Below are 21,222 nucleotides of genomic sequence, written 5' to 3'. Positions count from 1 at the left end.
AAGCTGACAACAGAAACTAACACGTAGTTAATATCATTTCAGAGCCAGTTGTGAACTTGGTGAGATCATTTAGAACCTTTCATCTTTTACCCCTAGCTTTACTGAAAATTTGATAAACATGGCTTTTATGTTTATATCCAAGTCCTTGATCCTAATATTTTATAGAAAAAGTCCAGGAACCAAGAACAGTGGCAGGCCTGGAGAACTTTCCTTCCAGGTTGACTTCTATTGATTTATATCCTCTTCTTGTCCAAATACATGGGAAGTCATTTGTTCGTCACATCAAAAAAAAAGAAAAAAAAATAAAACCTATTGCCTTCATGTCGATTCCTACTCATGGCGACCCTATAAGATAGAGTAGAACTGCCCCTTAGGGTTTCCAAGGAGCAACTGGTGGATTCAAACTGTCAACCTTTTGATTAGTAACCGTAGCTCCTAACCACTGCACCACTAGGGCTCTGTTTGTCACATCGGCCATACCAAATGCCTCGATTTTGTTCATAAGATAAAAGATAGTCTTTATCCAATGTAATACAATAATAAGGATTGTGGAGGGTTCATTTGTGCCATTTATAGCTCCTTCCATGGGAAAGAAGAAAAAGATGAACTGCACAGATATCTAACTGATAAGAAAGCCAAAGGAGGAACCAGCCACACAACACCAGAAACTGTGCCTAAATAAGCCACTAGGCTCAGATATTGGGGCATACCACCAAAGACCTGAAAGAGCAGAAATCCAAAACCCCTTAGGAAATTCTCACGTCTCTAGGAAATATGCTTCTTCGCTCCCCTAGTAGTATTATGGAAGAATATAGGATGTGTTAAAGGAACACACTGAATAAGTATGTTATAAAATGTAGAAAATACAATTATAATAGAATGGAGGATATCTGCTGGAATTATGGGAGGTGAAGCCTTGGTAGACTTTGGCTTGAGAGCTGATAACTCTCCTTGTAGATGGAAGGGATTTCTCTTCTAGATATTCCTCTTCTTGGTCCTTACTGGTTACTCAACTTAGTTTTAATTTGAAGTTGTTTGTTACTTTTTCCATATGGATTTTTGTCCAGTGATAACAACCAGGGAATTTCAGAAACAACAAGAATACACTTCTTCTTGCCTCTTATTTTATTGTGATCATTCAAACTAGGAAATCTATGATCAAATGAAGAGGAGTTCACTTTGCCCGACCTATTCTCAGTGTTGGTCCTATTGATTGCTACTTTCATCAACAATCTATCCAATAAAATATACTACCATTTCTCAGATCTGTTTCTTAAATACTTTCACATTTCCTGTTGTCTTAGTCATCTAGTGCTGCTATAACAGAAATACCACACATGGATGGCTTTAACAAAGAGATTTATTTTCTCATAGTAAAGTAAGCTAAAAGTCCAAATTCAGGGCATCGGCTCCAGGGGAAGGCTTTCTGTCTCTGTCAGCTCTGAAGGAAGGGTCCTTGTCCTCAATCTTCCTATGGTTGAGAAGCTTCTCAGGTGCAGGGACCCCAGGTCCAAAGGACACACTCAGCTCCTGGTGCTGCTTCCTTGGTGGTATGAGGTCCCCTACTCTCTTCTTGCTTCCCTTTCATCTCTTGAAAGATAAAAGGTGGTACAGGCCACACCCCAGGGAAACTCCCTTTACATTTGTTCAGGGAGGGGCCTGAGTAAGGATGGTGTTACAATCCCACCCTAATTCTCTTTAACATAAAATTACAATCATATAATGGAGGACAACCACAGAATACTGGGAATCATGGCCTAACCAAGTTAATAGGCACATTTGGGGGGGGGGGCACAATTCAATCCATGACACCTGTCTTCTTTCACCTGTTCAGTTTTCTAGTGTCTCTGACAACACACCCAGGAGACCTTTCATACCCTGAGAGGTAACTTATCTAATACTGAAGGTATGATTACATTGAAGATCTCTTGAGGTTCTCCTACTCTCTCCTGCCAAATCCCAGCTTTGGTGGTAGAGTGGAAAGAGATGAGCTTTGGCATCATCCAGTCATATGTCTGACTCTTGACTCCTAACACTTATTAACTGGGTGACTGGGCAAATTATCAACACTTCAGAGCCTGGTTTTGCTTTTCTATAAGTTGGGGATACTTCTTAATTCATAGGGTTACTATGAGAATTAAAGGAAAATATGCAAGCAAATAAAACTAATGACAGCTATTATTATTCTCACTTCATAATTGTTATTAGCTTTTCCAGTTGGAATATCTTTTCCCTTAATACAGAAGGTATCACGTTCGTTCACTTAATAATTATTGAGTACTTACCATGTACCAAAATAAATATCATATATGCAAGCATGAAGAAGACACAGAAGACACAGTCCCCGTCTGAAAGGAGCTTAGACAAGAAAAATACAGTACTGTTAAAACAAAAATCATACTAAGCCAATAATAGAAATTGATTAAAATTTATTAAATATATGATTTGCAGATCAGGGTAACATTTCAAGAAGAGCGTCGGAAATGTTCCAAAGATGAGAACTTCCAAAATTCTTATGATAAATCTTATCAGGATTGCCATGGAAAAAAAGGGTGGGAACAGAAATGATAAATTCGTAGCCAGGAAGGATTTTCATATAACATTGTCTTGAAGAACAATTAAGATAATTAATGATTTACCCTAATCACAGCTCCCAGTCTGTAATCCTTAAGGTTAGATGCCAATTTGGCTAGGCCATGATTCTCAGTGGTTTGGCAGATATTATGTAATCATCCTCCATTTTCTGATCTGATGTGAGCAGTCAATCAATTGAAAAGCCTATCAGTTTCCTTGCGGGCATGGCCTGCATTCAATATATGTAGATGTTCTGGTAGAGCTCTCTCTGGATCCTGCATCCAAATTGTCACACTCTGACCACTGGTTCTTGGGATGTGAGCCAGCAGCCTACGCCCTGACCTACTGATTTTGTGCCCTGACCTACTGATTTTGTGTTCGTCAATCCCTGCAACCACACGAGTCAGGAGAAGCCTCCAGCCTGACACCCGAACTACAGATTTGGGACTTGCCAGCCTCCACAACTGCGTGAGCCATTTCCTTGAGATAAAGCTCGCACTCTCTTTCTCTCGCTCTCTCTCTATATGCTTCACTGGTTTTGCTTCTCTAGAGGACACAGCCTAAGCCACAGTCTGATCTTTGAAGTCTATTTCCGGAAACTGACTGAATTCTTCAAAAGAGCACAGTGCCCAAAACAAAAGTGGTCTTACTAGTTTATCCAGACCATTGTTTGACTCAAAGGCAGGTTTTAGGAACCAGTTTTTTTAAGGCTCAAGTTTCGAAAGGACACCTAAGGGCAATGGCCTGTGTGGGTTACCTCAACATCCATGAAAGCCAGAAATCTGGATTCCAGGCGAATTAAAACCCTTTTTTCAGTACATATCAAGCAGTATACCCAGGATGCTTTGAGAGCATACAGGGGGCTGAGATGAGGAAGGTGAGAAAGGCCAGCTGAGACGGTTACTCTTATAAGGAAAAATACAAATTGAAAATAAAAGGTTTTGATTCTCCCTGTTGAGAATAAGGGAAGAGGCTCCTCTTCTACCCTGTCCCTTCAGAATTCACTTTAGATGACTCGTAACTGTAAATTCTTTCTTCATTTCTTTGAAAAGTACATGTATATCTAAGAGGCCTCCTCAAAGATCAGGCAGCTGCCTCTTTCAGTGTAACTTCAGGGACCCTCCCCCAGCTTCCTATTGCCAGGAAGGAGATTAGTATGACTTCAGTTATCTGGCCATAAAGACATTGGAAAATTAGCAATTTTATCTTAAACCTGGATGGAATGGGTTGCTTCCACTTAGGTCTATAAAGGGCTAGATTCCTTTCTGCTTCTGGATTTCTTCAGCGGATTGCCTGCCTGCGATGCATCCCATGCAGGCTTAACGCTTATTCGATGAGAAAATTTTTCTTTCTCTTCTGTTTTTATGGAGTGGTTTTCTGGGATGGGTGGAGATTTTGTTTGGGTAACTTTTTTCTCAATACACTTAAGTTGAGCCTTTTAAGTAAGCCTTGACCAGAAGAGGAGACGTGACAAGGACGAACACTCCAAGCATAAAGAGAAGTTTGTACAAAGGCACAGTAGTGAATAAAGGCTTGATGAGAAAGCACGAATGGGTCATTTTGGATGGAATACAAGGATGAGAGGGCAGCAAGATCTGATGATGGACACTGGCAGGAGACTGATCCCAAAACAAGACAGACAAACAAACAAAACCAGGAACAGCATGCCTGGGCATTTATTCTTTGTCTTAACTGCTACAGAGAATCTATGAAGGGTAGTGAGCTACTCATATTCACAATTCAGAGTATGGCTTGGCTACAATGTGTAGAATCGTTCAGGAGGGAGGTAAGGCCAGAGGGAGAGACACCCCTTAGAAAGCTACTGAAATAATATTGGAGAGAAATAAGAAGGATCTGAGCAAAAGCAGTACTGATAGGCTAGAGAAAAAATGTCAAAACTCAGATGCCAATTAGGCAGTCAGGGAGAGGCAGAAGTGAAGAAGGGCCCTGGTTTTTGCCTTGGGTGAGTGGATGGTGCCATTTGCAGAGGAATGGTATATAATAGGAAGAGGGATTTTGGGTGTTTGTGGTAATAAATCACCTTACAAAAAAAAAATTTGATCTTTGTCCTTGGTTCTTGAGAGCTAACCCTTGGAATGTCCTGAGTAATTGAGGTGCTTTTATTGCGTAAAACCTGTAGGCCACACCTGAGGATTGTGCTAATAAGTGGAGGATGACCAGACCAGAAAGACCACCTGGTAGCCCAACATCAACTAACCTCAGGAGGCATGATTTAACCTGCCATGTATATTCAATGAGGTCTCAATCATGGCTATGTTATTAAGCCAATAAACGTTCTGAGCATGGAGGTTCCAAGAGCTTCTTATCTGGTGAATGGAAGGTGACGTGCACTCTTTGGGGTACGGAAACTCTGCACTGGGGACCCTCCCGGACCTCGCCCACATGTCTCTTCCTTGTGATGATCCTGATTTGTATCTTTTTGCTACAATAAATCTGTAATCATAAGTATAGGGCTTTCTGTGAATTCTGTGAGTCCTTCCAGTGAATTATTGAACCAAAAGGAGTAGTGGGAGCCAGCAGGCAAAAATGAGGTAGCCCAGGGGAAGCCCCAGAGCTTTCTGCTGCATCCTGAAGGAATAGTGGGAAAACCCCATGTTCACAGCCAGCAGGTCGGAAGTAAAAGTGTCATGTGGACTCCTTAGTTTGTGGCTGGCATCTGTCTATTTGGCAGTCTAAAGGACAGTGTCCTTTTAACTTGCGAGCTCTGACCCAGCTCTGTGTAGCTAGAGGTAGAGAGAAAGTATGCCACATTGGCAGCTGGTGTCAGAGATGACTGAGAAGTGGCAAGTGGGGATTTGATTAATTAAAGGGTTTCTCTGCCTCTGGTTTTACCCCTTTTAAATGATTCTACACATTGCAGCCAAACCATATTTTAGGTATTGGATTTATGTTGATTCTTATCCATGAAGGATGACAGGTGATGAAATTGGTTCATATTGAGATTGAACTCAATTGAACTCAAAATTGAACATACTAAGGAATACATATACACACTTACATATAAATAAGGATCTGAGCAAAAGTAGTACTGACAGGCTAGAGAAAAGGGAATGCATTCCAGATATATTAAGGAGGTACAAATGTCAAAACTCAGATGCCAATTAGGGAGTCAGGGAGAGGGAGAAGTGAAGAAGTACCCTGATTTTTCCTTGGGTAAATGGATGGTGCCATTTGCAGAGCAATGGTATATAATAGGAAGAAGGAATTTGGGAGTGTGTAGTAATTTTATACATATATATGGAGCCCTGGTGGCGCAGTGGTTAAGAGTTCGGCTGCTAACCAAAAGGTCGGCAGTTAGAATCCACCAGCTGCTCCTTGGAAACTGTATGGGGCAGTTCTACTCTGTCCTATAGGGTCTCTACATGTGCGAATCAGCTTGACAGCAATGGGAATATATATATATACACACATACACTCCTCACTTATCAACATGGTTAGGTTCCAAAGACCAGGTCATTATGTGAAAATCAGCATAATGCAAAAATGAAGGATGACCACATCAGATCACAAAATGGAAACTAACTGTATCATTATATTCCTCCAAATTACATTATTACATAACTGCCAAATTATATCATCACGTAACTGTCAAACCACTGAGAATAATGGCCCAACCAAATTGACACATAACTTTAACCATTATGGCTGGCGTTACTCTTGCCTCATACCTCAGCATTCGTTACTGCCAGACATACGTTGCTAATGCACAAAATAGATAGTAGACTTTTTCTATTGAAATTGCAAAATGTTAGATAACAAGATAGTCAATAAGTGATAAGTAGATATGTATATACATGTATGTGTGTGTGTATATATATATATATATATGGTGCAAATGGTTAAGCACTCAACTATTGGCCTAAATGTTGGCAGTTTGAACCTACCCAGAGGCACCTCAGAATGTGCTTCTGGAAGGTCACAGCCTTAAAAATCTTATCAAGCAGTTCTACCCTGCTCACACGGGATCGCTATGAGCCAGAATCAACTTGACAGCAACAAAAACAGCAACACAAATATACCTAACCAAAAAAAAAGTTAACCTTTTCTAACTGAAAAGAAAAGATCTACCAGCAGCTATCAGACACTGTGACACAAAACTCAATATCGGAACTTTAAAAAATTAAAAAGAAGTATAAGATTGTTTAACACAGCAGAACAGAACAGCAGGGCACAGCACCTAATTTCACTCCTACTCCTCAAGAAGTCATGTTGGTCTGTCAACAAAATCCTGAGAATTCTCACTAATACACACACACACACCTGAAAAAAAGCAGCTAAAAATACAATTGATTTTTTTTTTTTTTTTTTTTTGGCTATATCCTACAACTTTGCTAAACCTGATTATTGCTAGGAGTTTTTGTTGTTGTTGTTAGAAACCGTGAGGATATTCTGTGTAGACAATCATGTCATCTGAAAATAGGGACAGGTTTCTTTCTTTCTTTCTAATTTGAATGGCTTCATTTCTATTTGTTCGCTTATTGTACTGGCTAGAGCTCCCATTATGCTGTTGATTAGGAATAGTGAGAGTAGACATCCTTGGGTTATTCCTTATCTTAGAAGAAAAACATTCAGTTTTTCACCATTAAGTATTATGTTACCTGAAGGTTTTTACAGATGTCCTTTATTGGGTTTAGGAAGTTATTAAGATTTAGGAGCACTAAATTGTTGTGTTGTTGTTCTGTGCCACTGAGTTGATTTTGACTCATAGTGACCCTATAGGACAGAGTAGAACTGCCTCATAGGGTTCTCAAGGCTGTAATCTTAACAGAAGCAGACTGCCACACCTTTCTCCTCAGAGCGGCTGGTGGGTTCAAACCGCTGACCTTTCAGTTAGCAGCTGATTGTTTAGCCACTGCACCACCTGGGAACACTATAAGATAAAAAAAAAAGAAAACTATTCTCAGCAAACAAAATGAGGATGAAAACAACAGCATTAAAAATAAAGTTAAAAACAACAAGAAACAAATAAATATGATAGAAAGAGAAACAAACAGTATCTAATAACTAACATTTAGGAGAATGATGGTGATAATTATAGTCATGAAAATGAACACTGGGTATTTAAACAATCAAAGAGAAACTACTAAATATGGAAGACAAAAATAGGCAACCCAACTAATGTGTAATTGGAGACTTAGAAGAAAGGAACTGAACAAGTGGAACAAGGAAAGGATTCAAAGACATAAGAAAAATATCCCTGAAATAAATTCAATTTGTACTGTGAATAAATATGAAAACTAGGTATTAAATTCTTTGTTGATATATGTCTGATTTAATTTATTGAATTTCAAGAATGAAGAAATAATTATTCAGGCATCAAGAAAAAACTAATCACCTACATGGAAGAAAAAAAAATAGGACAGACCTCACAACATTGAATACCCAAATATAATTGAGAATTGTCTGCAGTGTGTTGTCCAATGTGATAGTTCTTAGATACATGTGGCACTCGAAATGTCATTAGTTTTAATTGAGATGTGCTGTATAAAAGACACCCCAGATTTTGAAGACTTATTATGGAAAATCTCATTGATAATATTTTATGTTGATTACAAGTTGAAATGATATTTGGATATATTGGGTTAAATGAAATGTATTATCAAAATTTACCTTTTTTTTTTTTTGCTATTTTTAAAGTGGCTACTAGAAAAATTTCAATTATGCATATGGCTCACATTATATTTCTATCAGACAGCACTGGTCTACACAGTTCATAAGGAAAGAACGTAACAGCCAGATGAGACATTTTAAAAAAAATTATAACAGACATACATTAACAAATATTAAGAAAATGAAACTGATATCTCAGAAACCCTTATTGAAGAAAGTACTTGATTAATTAAAAAATAATCACAATTAAGGACTCATAATTAGAGGAGACACTGTAAAGAGGACTGAGAGTGAGCAATGTACCCGTTTACATATAGAACAATGCCAAAATTACGGTATTCAAACAGAATATAAATGCCATAAATCTTGGTACCTTGGGATACAGCGTGGTTTAAAGTCAGGGAAGATGTGCGTCAGGGTTGTATCCTTTCACCGTACCTGCTCAATCTGTATGATGAGCAAATAATCCGAGAAGCTGGACTGTATGAAGAAGAACGGGGCATCAGGATTAGAGGGGAAGACTCATTAACAACCTGCGTTATGCAGATGACACTACCTTGCCTGCTGAAAATGAGAGGACTTGAAGCACTTACTGATGAAGATCAAAGACCATAGCCTTCAGTATGGATTACGCCTCAAAGTAAAGAAAACAAAAATCCTCACAACTGGACCAGTAATCAACATCTTGATAAACAAAGGAAATATTGAAGTTGTCAAGAATTTCATTTTATTTGGATCAACGATAAACAACCACGGACGCAGCAGTCAGGAAATCAAACGACGCACTGCGTTGGGCAAATCTACTGCAAAAGACCTCGTTAAAGTGTTAAAAAGCAAAGATGTCACATTGAGGACTAAAGTGCACCTGACCCAAGCCATGATATATCAGTTGCCTCAGATACATGTGAAAGCTGGACAATGAATAAGGAAGACCGAAGAAGAATTGATGCCTTTGAATTATGGTGTTGGCGGAGACTATTGAATATACCATAGACTACCAGAAGAATGAACAAATCTGTCTTAGAAGTACAACCAGAATGCTCCTTAGAAGCAAGGATGACGAGACTTCATCTCACATACTTTAGACATGTTTTCAGGAGGAATCAGTTCCTGGAGAAGGACATCATGCTTGGTGAAGTAGAGGGTCAGCAAAAAAGAGGAAGACCCTCAATGAGATGGACTGATGCAGTGGCTGCAACAATGGGCTCAAACATAGCAACAATTGTGAGGGTGGGGCAGGACCAGGCAGTGTTTCATTCTATTGTACATAGGGTTGCTATGACTTGGAATTGACTCAACGGCAGCTAACAGCAACAACAACAATATAAAAATTAGAAGCATAACACAGGGATCACCGAACTTTCTGAAAAGGGTCAGGTAGAGCATATTTTAGGCTTTGTGGTTCACATGGACTCTGCTAAGACTACTCAAATCCGCTGCTGTAGCTCAAAGCAGGGATTGGCAATGCATAAACAAGTGGGCATGACTGTGTCACAATAAAATTTTTATTTTCAAAAAACAGGCAGTAGAACAAATTTTGCCTTTAGATTGTAGTTTGCTGACCCATACTATAACAGAGGAAACCCTGGTGGCGTAGTGGTGAAGCGCTACGGCTGCTAACCAAAAGGTCAGCAGTTTGAAACCACCAGGTTGCTCCTTGGAAACTCTATGGGGCAGTTCTACTCTGTCCTACAGGGTCGCTATGAGCTGGAATAGACTTGATGGCAACAAATTTACTATAGCAGAGGGAGGGAAAAGAAATGTGATGTGATAAAATCCCCTTCTTTCATAGTAGGTGTTTAAAAACTACTGTCCAAATTAAGATACATTGTTTTTAAAACACAAAATGCACTTAAAATTTGTTTACTATATTTTCCTTTAAAGACGAATTTTTTTTTACAGAAAGTATCTTTTAGAATTACAAAACCTTAGTCTAAAATTCACTTATTCCCTCAGCTTCACCTAAGTTTATTTTCTGTTAGTTAAATTCAGATAACATTGAAAAATTCTGATTTTTAAAAACTATTCGTGGATTATTTTTCTGTGCCACTTTGCTAACAGTGTTCCTTCACGGCTATATAACCCTTGTATAACCCATACCGATAAAAGCATTTGTGGGCCTTTCTTTGAGATGGTCATTGAAAAATACCTTGACCGAACAAGATTTTGATTGAAACTGAAAAACTTCAGAGCATCAAATAAGCAATTATGCTGCAATTATGACCCGCCATGTCAGGCTCAACCTTAGAACAATTCTCCACGTTTGACCGGTCACTACCCTCTCAGAGATCTCTGCAGCTTTTCTGCCTGGCGTTGGCTATTTTTTAAAATGAGGCGTTGTTTTTGTTTTTTCAGCTTAGGCTCTTTGGTCAGCTCAGGTCAACTGCCCTGATACCATGCAATCCTCTCTCATGTCATCTGGCCCTAAAAATATGTCCCTCCAAAATCAAAGAATGTGTTTTCCTTACCAAGTCAGATTTGATTTATATTTTGGCAGGTAGGGAATTCTTAAACTAAGGAATTATAACTAAGGGAATTTCAACATGGAGAGCTCTGCGTTGAGAAGGTTTTTGTCAGGGCCTGTGTCCAGGCGTATTTTCTGATCCAGATTTCTCCCTTACTTAGAAGAGGGATCATCGAAGGGTGGACCGTTGTCCATAGAACACAGCTAAAATCAAAAGGGACTTCCCAGTTCTCTGAGCAAAGCAACAACTGCAGCTTTAAACAAAAGTGCCAGTAACTCATAAACAACTCAGATGTCTTTTACAAGGGAGGTTGTAAAACGATAAATCTGTTGCCTGATGCTGGTTCAAGCACGAACTCATACCACCTGAACCCTTTATCAGATACTGCCTTTCATTGTAATTTCTTTTTTAATACTATAAAAATCTTTCTATGATTCTCACATGACTAAGATGACTTAAGCAAGATTGCCAATCAGTAATTAAATGCCAACCATTTAAATTTTAATACATTTTAATCATTTCTACCACGTATTTACTCCGGTGGAGACCTGGTGGTGCAGTGGTTAAGAACTTAGGGGCTAGCCAAAGGGTCGGCAGTTGGAATCTACCAGCTGCTCCTTGGACACCCTGCAGGGCAGTTCTAGTCTGTCCTATAGGGTCTCTATGAGTTGGAATTGACTCTACAGCAAGAGTTTTGGTTCTTTTGAATTTACTGTGGTAGCTTTCTTTTTTCAAAAAAATCCGTTGCCATCGAATGGATTCTGACTCATAGCAACCCTATAGGACAGAGTAGAATAGCCCCCAAAGGATTTCCAAGGCTGTAATCTTTAGAGAAACAGACTACCACATCTTTCCGCCACCAAGCAGCTAGTGGGTTCAAATCGCCAACTTTTCAGTTAGCAGACAAGTGCTTAACCACTGTGCCACCAGGGCTCCTTTTGTCCACAAAGGAGGCACTAAGTCATACCAATCTCCCAGGTCTCCACAGACAAAACAAAGACAGGGTTTGAAGCATTAACCTAAAGATGATAATTTAGGTATAAAAAGAAAATGTTTTCACGTGAATAGCCCACATTATACCTCAAAAATAATCTCATCTCAATAACCATCCATTTTCTGAAATTCACTATGACTGCAATGGGGCGAGTTTATTGCAAGAAAAATGAAGTCCCTGGTTCTCGACCAGTTATATCCATTTTCTTCTGCTCTCACCATGGTTCTTAGGCTGTGCCATCTTGGTGACATTGTAAATTGTGGAATAATTTTTATGACCAATACATTTTACCCAAGGGTCATCCAAACACTTAAAAATTGGCTTTCTCTTGAAGAGAAACATCTATTCCAGACTTCAGATGATAATTCCCCAGCACTCCTTAAATAGTAAGCAGGGTCATCAAAGTCAAAATGCCAAACACGCAGGGTTCCTACCAAAATAGTCAGTTTGTTTGTTCAGCTGCACATCACCCCATGTATCTCAGTCCCATGCACCCTTGGTATATTTAGTAACGCTCAAGTCGCTTATCTTTCTTTAGCATATTCTTTAATAATCCTATGTAAGAAACTTCTGCTGCTCTCCAAGACGTATCCCCACTTTGTTTAGAGTCCATGAGCCTTGTGGCTTGACGGTCTTTCGCCCACTCTTAGATTCAGAAGAGGTTATCATTCCTTCTCCAGAAAATTCCATTAAAGGAGTTCAGATAAGAGATGGGTTCATATTAGTAACGTAGGAATTACGGGTCATCTGCACCCACACGTCTGAGCCATGTGCCCTGTGGGAGTTGGAATGGCGGGGTGGATCCCCTTACTTTGCTCCAGTGTGTCTTGACTCATACTTCTGGGTCAGCATGAGAGGAATGAGTGAGCAATAGGCCATGCTGACATTGTTATCAGTATATCCAAAATGTTCATAGAGGCTTTTTGGATTCTAAAGAAAAAGGATATATTACTAAGTAATTTCTAATCTAATGCAGCCTCTAATTTTGTTTCCAGGAAGACAAGGAGGAGGCAAGTTTATTTAACTTTTTTCTTATCATGAATAAGGAAGGAAAACAAAAATGATGGCAGGTTTTTAAACAGCAACACGTGAGTTCTAGATTAGACTCTGGGGAAGGATTTTTACACCCATTAGTTAAATATGGAGATGGTTTGTTTACTTGGTGTCTTAGTCATCTAGTGCTGCTATAACAGAAAATACCACAAGTGGTTGGCTTTAACAAACAGAAGTTTATTCTCTTACAGTCTAGGAGGCTAGAAGTCTGAATTCAGGGTTCCAGCTCCAGGGGAAGGCTTTCTCTCTCTGTTAGCTCTGAGGGAAGGTCCTTGTCATCAATCTTCACCTGGTCTAGGAGCTTCTCAGAGCAAGGATCCTGGGTCCAAAGGACATGCTCCCCTCCTGGCTCTTCATTCCTGGTAGTAAGAGGTACCCCTCCTCTCTGCTTGCTTCTCTTTTATATCTCAGAAGAGATTAACTCCAGATATACCCTAATCATGTAGATTGAGTCCTGCCTCATTAACATAACTGCCTTTAATCCTGTCTCATTACTACCATAACTCAAAACTCAGTGCCGTTGAGTCGATTCCAATTCATAGCGATTACTACCACAGAGGTAAGATTTACAACACGGAGGAAAATCACATCAGATGACAAAATGCTGGGCAATCACACAATCCTCGGAATCATGGTCTAGCCAAGTTGACAGAGATTTTGGGGGGACACAATTCAATCCATAGCACTGGATGAAGTAGTTAACTTTCCCAAGACAGTGTGTTAAAAAGAGCCTGAGCAATCGGTAGAAAACAATTACACTGAAACTTGTGAGAGCTAGAACTAGTCTTCTATCACTTGTTTTAGTGGAAAATATTTGAGTTTTCCTTCTCCAACAGGTTTCTGCCTTACACAGTTTCCCCAGGTTTACGGTATTTGAACTTAAAAATTGTTGGAGTATCTTTGTTTTTTAAAAAATCATGGGGCCAAAAACTTTGATCTGTATCCCTCATTAGTGTTGCCAGGCTATTTAACCTAGTGGTTACAAGCATGAACTCTGGAGCCAGACTGTTGTTGTTAGGTGCTGTCAAGTTGGTTCAGACTCATGGCGACACTATGTACAACTGAACAAAACACTGCCCAGTCGTGTGCCATCCTCACAATCATTGTTATGTTGCAGCCACTGTGTCAATCCATCTCATTGAAGGTCTTCCTCTTTTTCACTGAACCTCTACTTTACCAAGTATGATGTCCTTCTCCAGAGACTGGTCCCCCCTGATAACTTGTCCAAAGCACGTGAGACTACCTGGGCTCAAGTCCTAGTTCTGCCTTTTATGAGCTTGGTCAAATTATTTAACCCTCAGCTTCCTCATCTGCGAAACAGAGATGTTCATAGTATCTACCTCAAAATCCTGTCATAAGAATTCAGTGTATTAATGTGAGGTGCCTGGCAAATGGGGAGCAAGACGTGTGATTGCTGCTACTCTCTTCATTGGACGTTCTGCACTTCACTTCTCGTCAAGATCGGATATGATTTTATTTGACTTTCTTATGGAAATCCCTGCGTGGGACAAATGGTTAAGCATGTAACTATTAGCAGAAAGGTTGGTGGTTCGAACCCACTCAGAGGTGCCTTAGAAGACAGTTCTGGCAATCTGCTTCCAAAAATCTTATGGAGCACAGCTCTACTCTGCGCACATGGGGTTGCTACGAGTTGGAGTCAACTAGATGGCAGCTCAGGCAACAGCAACAACAATATCTTTATAGGTGTAGTTTATGGTGGAAACCCAGCATAAAGGCAAAAAAAAAAAAAAAAAAGTTGCCGCAGAGTGGATTCTGACATGGCTACCCCATCTGTGACAGAGTAGAACCCTGCTCTATAGGGTTTTCGATGCCTGGTTTTTCAGCAGTAGATTGCCAGGCCTTTCTTCTGAGGTGTCTCTGGATAGACTGCAATCTCCAGCCTTTCAGTTAGCAGCTGTGCGTGTTAACTGTTTGCACCACCCAAGGATTCCTAAAGGCAGAGACAAAGGAACTACAAATTCTGCTATTCTTTATTTATTCACTAATTCATTCTTTTACATCTTCCTTAATTGATTAGTTTGGCATGTGTTGTGAACCTCGTATGGACCCTGGACAGTGTAGGACTCTAAGGAGGGAGGCAGAGGTTGTCAGGTACACCAGTAAACACACCAATGTCACGGTGTTTTGGTACAAGGAACGGGGCAGAGACCACTATTATAAAAACCCCAGAAAAGGTTTACACACAGCAGGAAACCATCTTTGAGTACTACCAAGGAAGAGAGGGGTGGGGAGGAAAACCACTAACTAGATAGCAAACGTGTTAACTTTGGTGAAGAGAAAGGCAATACACAACATAGGGGAAGTGAGTAGACTTGACTAAGGAAAAGAAAGCCACGAGAGACCGGAAAACCAGTCCATGGAAACGCGGAAGCAGGGAGGGACGGGGGAGAGTGCTGACACATTGCAGGGATTGCAACCAATGTCACGAAACAACTTGGGTACGAATTTTGTGAATGGGAAATTAATATGCTCTGTAAATTTTCACCTAAAGCACAACAAAAATGTTCAAAATAACAACAATAATGGTACGCAGCAGTGGTATGAGCAAGGACAAGATGAATTCTGCTGCGGAGTGTGACGAAAGGTTCCACTGAGGGAGGACTGAGCTGAACACCCAGCGTTGTTCCTCGGGGGCCCGGGTTGGTTTGGGGACACAGCACTGTATGCCAAGCAGGACAGGAGCACAACCACAGCGAGTAAAGCACAGACCCTCCAGCAACGCAGCGTGCGGAGCTGACACAGGTTCTCCCACAACAGCCAAGCTCGAAAGAAGGAAAAGGGAACAAACTCATACACTTAAGAAATAAAGAGAAAAATCACATGCAGAGCAGCAAATCCAGCAAGGGAGGGAGTGTTCTGTCCATGGTAGAATTCTCGCCTTCCATGTAGGAGACCCAAGTTCGATTCCCGACCAATGCACCTCATGGGTAGCCACCACCCAACAGTCAGTGGAGGGTTGTGTGTTGTTATGATGCTCAACAGGTTTCACCAGAGCTTCCAGACTAAGATGGATGACCTACTTTGAAAACCAGCCAATGAAAACCCTGTTGATCACAACAGTTCTATCCCAATGTGCATGGGGTTGCCATGAGCAGGGGTCAACTCAAGGCAGCTAACAACAACAAGTCAAGCTGATGAAGTGCCCTGCCAAGAACTCAGAGCCCCGACAAGCAGGGGCTAAGTTTTCATGTCTAAGCAGGAAGAACATCAGGGGACTGAGCCCTTGAGAGGTGGAGAGCTGAAACTGAGTCCTCTGCACTGAGCTGGGCCCTTCTGCGAAATCTCCACTCACCAGCCCAGGGAAGGAGCAACAAAGCTTGCCATGTGCCTCGAACTCTGTGTGGAAAACTTAGAAACCCAAAGCCTGAGGCAGACGTGCGCCTGAGAGCCCAATGAGGGTATTATTCTCATTCTATCAAAACCTCAAACAAAGACACAAACATAAAATTAGTTGTTGTCGTTGTTAGCCCCCGACTAATGGCTATCCCATGTGTTACAGAGTAGAACCGCTCCATAGTGTTTCCTTGGCTGTGATCTTTATTGAAGCAGTTCACCAGGACTTTTTTTTGCAGAGCCACTTGGTGGGTTTGAACTGCCGCCTTCTAGGTTAGCAGCCGATGGTAGGACACTTACATCACCCAGGTCTGTTTAAACTAGTCTAGGACCTATCCAACACAGAGAAACTGGCAAAGCTGATATTTCCACAATCCAGGGCATGTGGGACTCTCATGAAAAATAAATCAACCTCTGCTGAAGTTGACCTCACAAGTTAAATAAACACACACACAGAGGAAGAACCCAACACTATGAGAGCCAGTGAGGTAATAAATGGTAGAAGCTACACCACAAAAACTAGATACAATAGATCTGAGTAAGTCTGTAAAATAAGTATGATTTTAAATAGTCAAGAAGAAAAGAAAAAATAGAAACAACAATGAGAGGAGAGGATGATGATGATGCAAAAACACAAAGAACAGAAGCGACTAGCTGCATTGCAGAGCCCCGGTGGCACAGTGGTTAAGAGCACGGCTACTAACCAAAGGTCGGCAGTTCAAATTCAACAGCCACTCCTTGGAAACCCTGTGAGGCAGTCCTACTTTGTCCTGTAGGGTTGCTAAGAGTCAGAATCAACTCGATTGCAATGACTTTTTTTTTTTTTTAGGAGTCCCTGGCAGGTGCAAATGGTTAATGAGCTCAGCTGCTGTAATGGATTGAATTGTGTCCCCCCAAAATATGTGTCAACTTGGTTAGGCCATGTGTAGTTGTCCTCCATTTTGTGATTTTTGTATGTGTTGTAGATCATAATCTCTGCCCATGGTTAAAAGGATTCCTCAAGTCACCTCCCTAATCCACAACGGAGTTTCCCTGAGGTGTGGCCTGCAACACCTTTTATCTCTCAAGAGATAAAAGGAAAGGGAAGCAAGCAGAGGGTGGGGGACCTCCAAAAAAGCAGCATCAGGAGCAGAGCGCGTCCATTGGACCCAGGGTCCCTGCACCTGAGATGGTCCTTGACCAGTGGAAGACTGAGGACAAGGACCTTTCTCCAGAGCCAACAGAGAGAGAAAGCCTTCCCCTGGAGCCAACGCCCTGAATTTGGACTTTTAGCCTACTTTACTGTGAGGAAATAATTTCTCTTTGTTAAAGCTATCCACTTGTGCTATTTCTGCTATAGCAGCACTAGATGACTAAGACAGCTGCCAACCAAAATGTGGTTCAAGCCTACCCAGCGGTACCTTGGGATAAAGGCTTGGAGATCTACTTTGGAAAAAATCAGCCATTGAAAGCCCTGTGGAGCATAGTTCTACTCTAATACACATGGGATCACTATGAGTCAGAATCACCTCATTTATGTATTGTTTATGACTGTTTTCCTGCTACAAAGGCAGAGCTGAATTGTGAAAGAGACCATATGGCCCACAGGGTGTGAAATATTTACTACCGAGCCTTTTACAGAAAATGTTTGCCAACTCCTGTTTAGTCTTAGTTTCCTTGCCTGTAAATTATGATTAGGAATACACCTTAACCCTATTTCCCCCTATTCAACAAACATTTATTGAGCACCTACTTTGTAGTAGGCACTAAAGTAGGCATGGGGTGAAGGGTGGGATACAAAAATGAATACGCTGTGGCACCTATTCAGAAAAGCCATCATTGTAAGTGCCGAGAAAGAGGTAACATGGATGATTTTGAGTTGGATGTTACATCCTGAAATAGAAATATGCACGGACACTATGAAGGAAATATGGGAGAACTTAGCAGAAACTAGACAATGTTCTGTTACTATCCATAGGTTTTCAACATCATGATAAATGGAGAAAAAATTGAAGTTGTCAGCTATTTCACTCTACTTGGATCTACAATGTCCATGGAGACAGCAGTCAGGAGACCATACAAAGTATTGCATATGGCTCATCTGCTACAAAAGATCCCTTTAAACTTTTTAAAAAGCAAAGGTGTCCCTTTGACAAATAAGGTGCACCTGACCCAAGCCATGGTCTTTACAATCGCCTCGTATACATGCAAAAGCTGGACAATGACAAAGGACAACAGAAGAAGAATGGATGCATTCTAATTCGGGGGTTGGCAAAGAATATTGAATACACCATGGACTGCCAGAAGAATGAATAAATCAGTCTCAGAAGAAATACAACCAAAATATTCCTTAGAAGAAAGAATGGCAAGACTTGGGCTGGCTTACACTGTACACGTCAAGAGGAAATATCAATCTCTGGAAAAGGATATCATGATGGTAAAGTAGGTCAGTGCAAATGACCCCCCATAACATGAGAACTAAGGAGATTGATAAGGGTTGTTTGTTTTCCAAATACTTGTTCTCCTTCCCCAAGAGAGAGTGAGTCTTCTTCTCCCTTTCTCATGCTAAATGAGGGCCTTCGAGAGAATCACTTGTAGAGCCTGGGGTGTCTGCAGGGTCCTGTCTATGGAAAATAACACCTACGGCACTATTTTTAAGTTGCTGAACGATCTCTCACAGCTGGCGATGGACAATAGAAACTGTTCTTTAGCGCCCCTCCTCAAGTGGCAAGCAGGGCACGCGCCCTACCTGCTGTACCTTAGTTACACCTCTGGGTGTCTGGCAGGAGGGGAGTTTGACATCGCACCACTACCACTCGTCCCACCATCCTCCACCCCCAGCCAGTTGGCTGCCACTAAGCTTTGCAAGGCCCATTAATGACATGGGCCCTGGATGGAGGACGGTAATCTGGATTCTTCGGAAAACTGAAGTGTCCTCAATTTGTGGGGACACAGAGACAGATGTGACTGTCACCTGGCAAAGTCTAGTGAGTTCTCACCTAAGCAAAGTGAAGAGGAGGCACTTGGGTTGAGACTGACCTATGCCTTTGAGGTCTTTCTGGAGCCAATGTTGAGCGTTCGGTGGATTAAATGGGCAATGTGGAAGGTAGCCATCTTGAAAGTCTTGGAAGGACCCTATCGGAGGGGTCTGACTGTCAAGTCAAAGCAATCCCTTGAGAAGAGGCTGCAGGAGATGCTCCATCAGATATGGGGGCTAAGCAGGCTCATAAGCAGTCGTGGGGCATGCAGCTTAGTTCAAAAGGAGAAGATTCTTGATACTCAAAGCCAAAGAATGAGGCAGTGAGAAGGCCCTTCGGACATTCTCACAAACCACTCCAAGAAAGAAAACGTGAAGTGTGCACTTGGTCATATGCCCCCCTCCCAAAACCAGAAACCAGTTGCCATCGAGTTAGACATACCCCATGTGTGTCAGAGTAGAACTATGCTCCACAGGGTTTTCAATGGCTGATTTTTTTCAGAAGTAGATTGGCAGGCCCTTCTTCTTAGGTGTCCCCAGGTGGACTCAAACCTCCAGCCTTTTGGTTGGCAGCTGAGTTTAACCATTCGTACCACCCAGAGACTCCATATGTCCCCCTCCCCCCAGGTAGCTCTAAACACCAAATTGCAATAGTGCAGGTCAACAAAAGACCTTGCCACTGGTCCACTGATCCTCCCTGCCCTTCTGTATGCTACCTTGGAGGCATGAAAAACATAAGATAGCAAGTAAGAGAGAGGGTGGGCTGGGGAAGAGCAAAGAAGCTGGCCACACCCCTCTTCTGCATTGTAGACTTCCAGGTGCAGACAGACCCAGAGCTGTGGGAGATAGGAGAAGGTTTTAATTGGAAGCATTATAGAACGTGTGGTATTATTGGACTTTTAATACTTGAAAACGAGATGTGTAAGACAGATATTATCCAGCAACAGGAAAGGAAAATCCGAGAGGGGATTTATTATCCTGGTGGCATAGTGGTTAGGAGTTTGGCTGCTAACCAAAAGGTTGGCAGTTCAAATTCACCAGGCACTTCTTGGAAACCCTATGAGGCAGTTCTACTCTGTCCTATAGGGTGGCTATGAGTTGGAATTGACTCGATGGCAAAGAGTTTGGTTCTGGCTTTTTATTTGCTTCCTAGTAAGTCCAGTCCCTTCAAAAATGGGTTATATACACAAAGCATAATTATCACATCATGAAACTGAATTCTTTGTGTGGCTAAAAACCAATTCTGAAGGAAAGATTGGAGGAGAAAAAATGATGCTTTAAGGAACAGAATTAGCATTATATTTAAAATAAGGAAAGAGCTCTTAGAGGGCTTCTTTGGAAGGCTTTGTAGGCAGTAGGACAGCAGGCGGGCTGTGAATGTGTTTAAAAGATGAGTCTCTTTATTTAGACTCATCTCAAATTTCAATCGCCAGTCAGAAAAGGACCAAATAAGTAATCCTTTTATTTATCCCCAAATAAATTAAAAGGTCTGATAGAATTATTCAAAACTAAGAAAAGTAGAAACAGAAGGAATGAGAAGATGGCAGACCTACAGAACTAGTAAGGACTTCATCGCTGTGTTTATGTTTCCCTCAATCCTTTTCAGTCAAACCCCCCACAGACATACTGGTGTTACAGTATCTTGGCCTTTATGTCAATGTTGCATCTACAACATTGTCTAATGGGAGCAGTGGTGGCTCAGTGGCAAAATACTCACCTTCCATGCATGAGACCTGAGTTCACCTCCCAGCCCATCTGTCAGTGGTGGTTTGCACGTCACTATGATGCTGAACGGGTTTTAATGGAGCTTCCAGAGTAAGACAAACTAGAAAGCCCTGGCAATCTACTTCTGAAAAATCAGCCAATGAAAACCCTATGAATCACCATGGCCTGATCTACAACCAATCATGGGGATGGCACAGGACCAGGAAGTATTTCGTTCTGTTTTTCTGGTGGGGTCGCCATGAGTCAGGGCAACTAAAAACGAAATGCTCATGTCGTCATTTAAAAAAAAAATACCTCTAAAGAGTACCACTTAAAAAAACATACAGTTTGCTGTCAAAAGCTGTTCATTTAATATACACACAAAATAAAAAATAATGTAGGCAATTAAAAATATTGCTCCAAATTTTACATTAACAGTAGAGATAAAATGTTCCTAGGGCTGCACTGTCTGATAGTTACTAGCCACATGT

General features: G+C 41.2%; 1 long non-coding RNA gene across 1 annotated transcript; it reads right to left on the bottom strand.

The window, feature by feature from the left end:
• Positions 1–521: 521 nt before the first annotated feature.
• Positions 522–20,971, bottom strand: LOC111750685 (uncharacterized). Its single transcript, XR_002785758.2, has 5 exons — positions 20,745–20,971; positions 8,579–8,685; positions 7,194–7,465; positions 2,286–2,358; positions 522–1,590 (listed from the first exon to the last, which is right to left on the bottom strand). It is a non-coding gene; the product is annotated as an uncharacterized LOC111750685 (long non-coding RNA).
• Between the last annotated feature and the right edge of the window lie 251 nt (positions 20,972–21,222).

This window comes from Loxodonta africana, chromosome 20 (genome assembly GCF_030014295.1).
Source record: "Loxodonta africana isolate mLoxAfr1 chromosome 20, mLoxAfr1.hap2, whole genome shotgun sequence".
Taxonomy (NCBI): domain Eukaryota; kingdom Metazoa; phylum Chordata; class Mammalia; order Proboscidea; family Elephantidae; genus Loxodonta; species Loxodonta africana.
The sequence above is the reverse complement of the archived record's forward strand: the minus strand, read 5'-3'. Positions and strand labels throughout refer to the sequence as shown.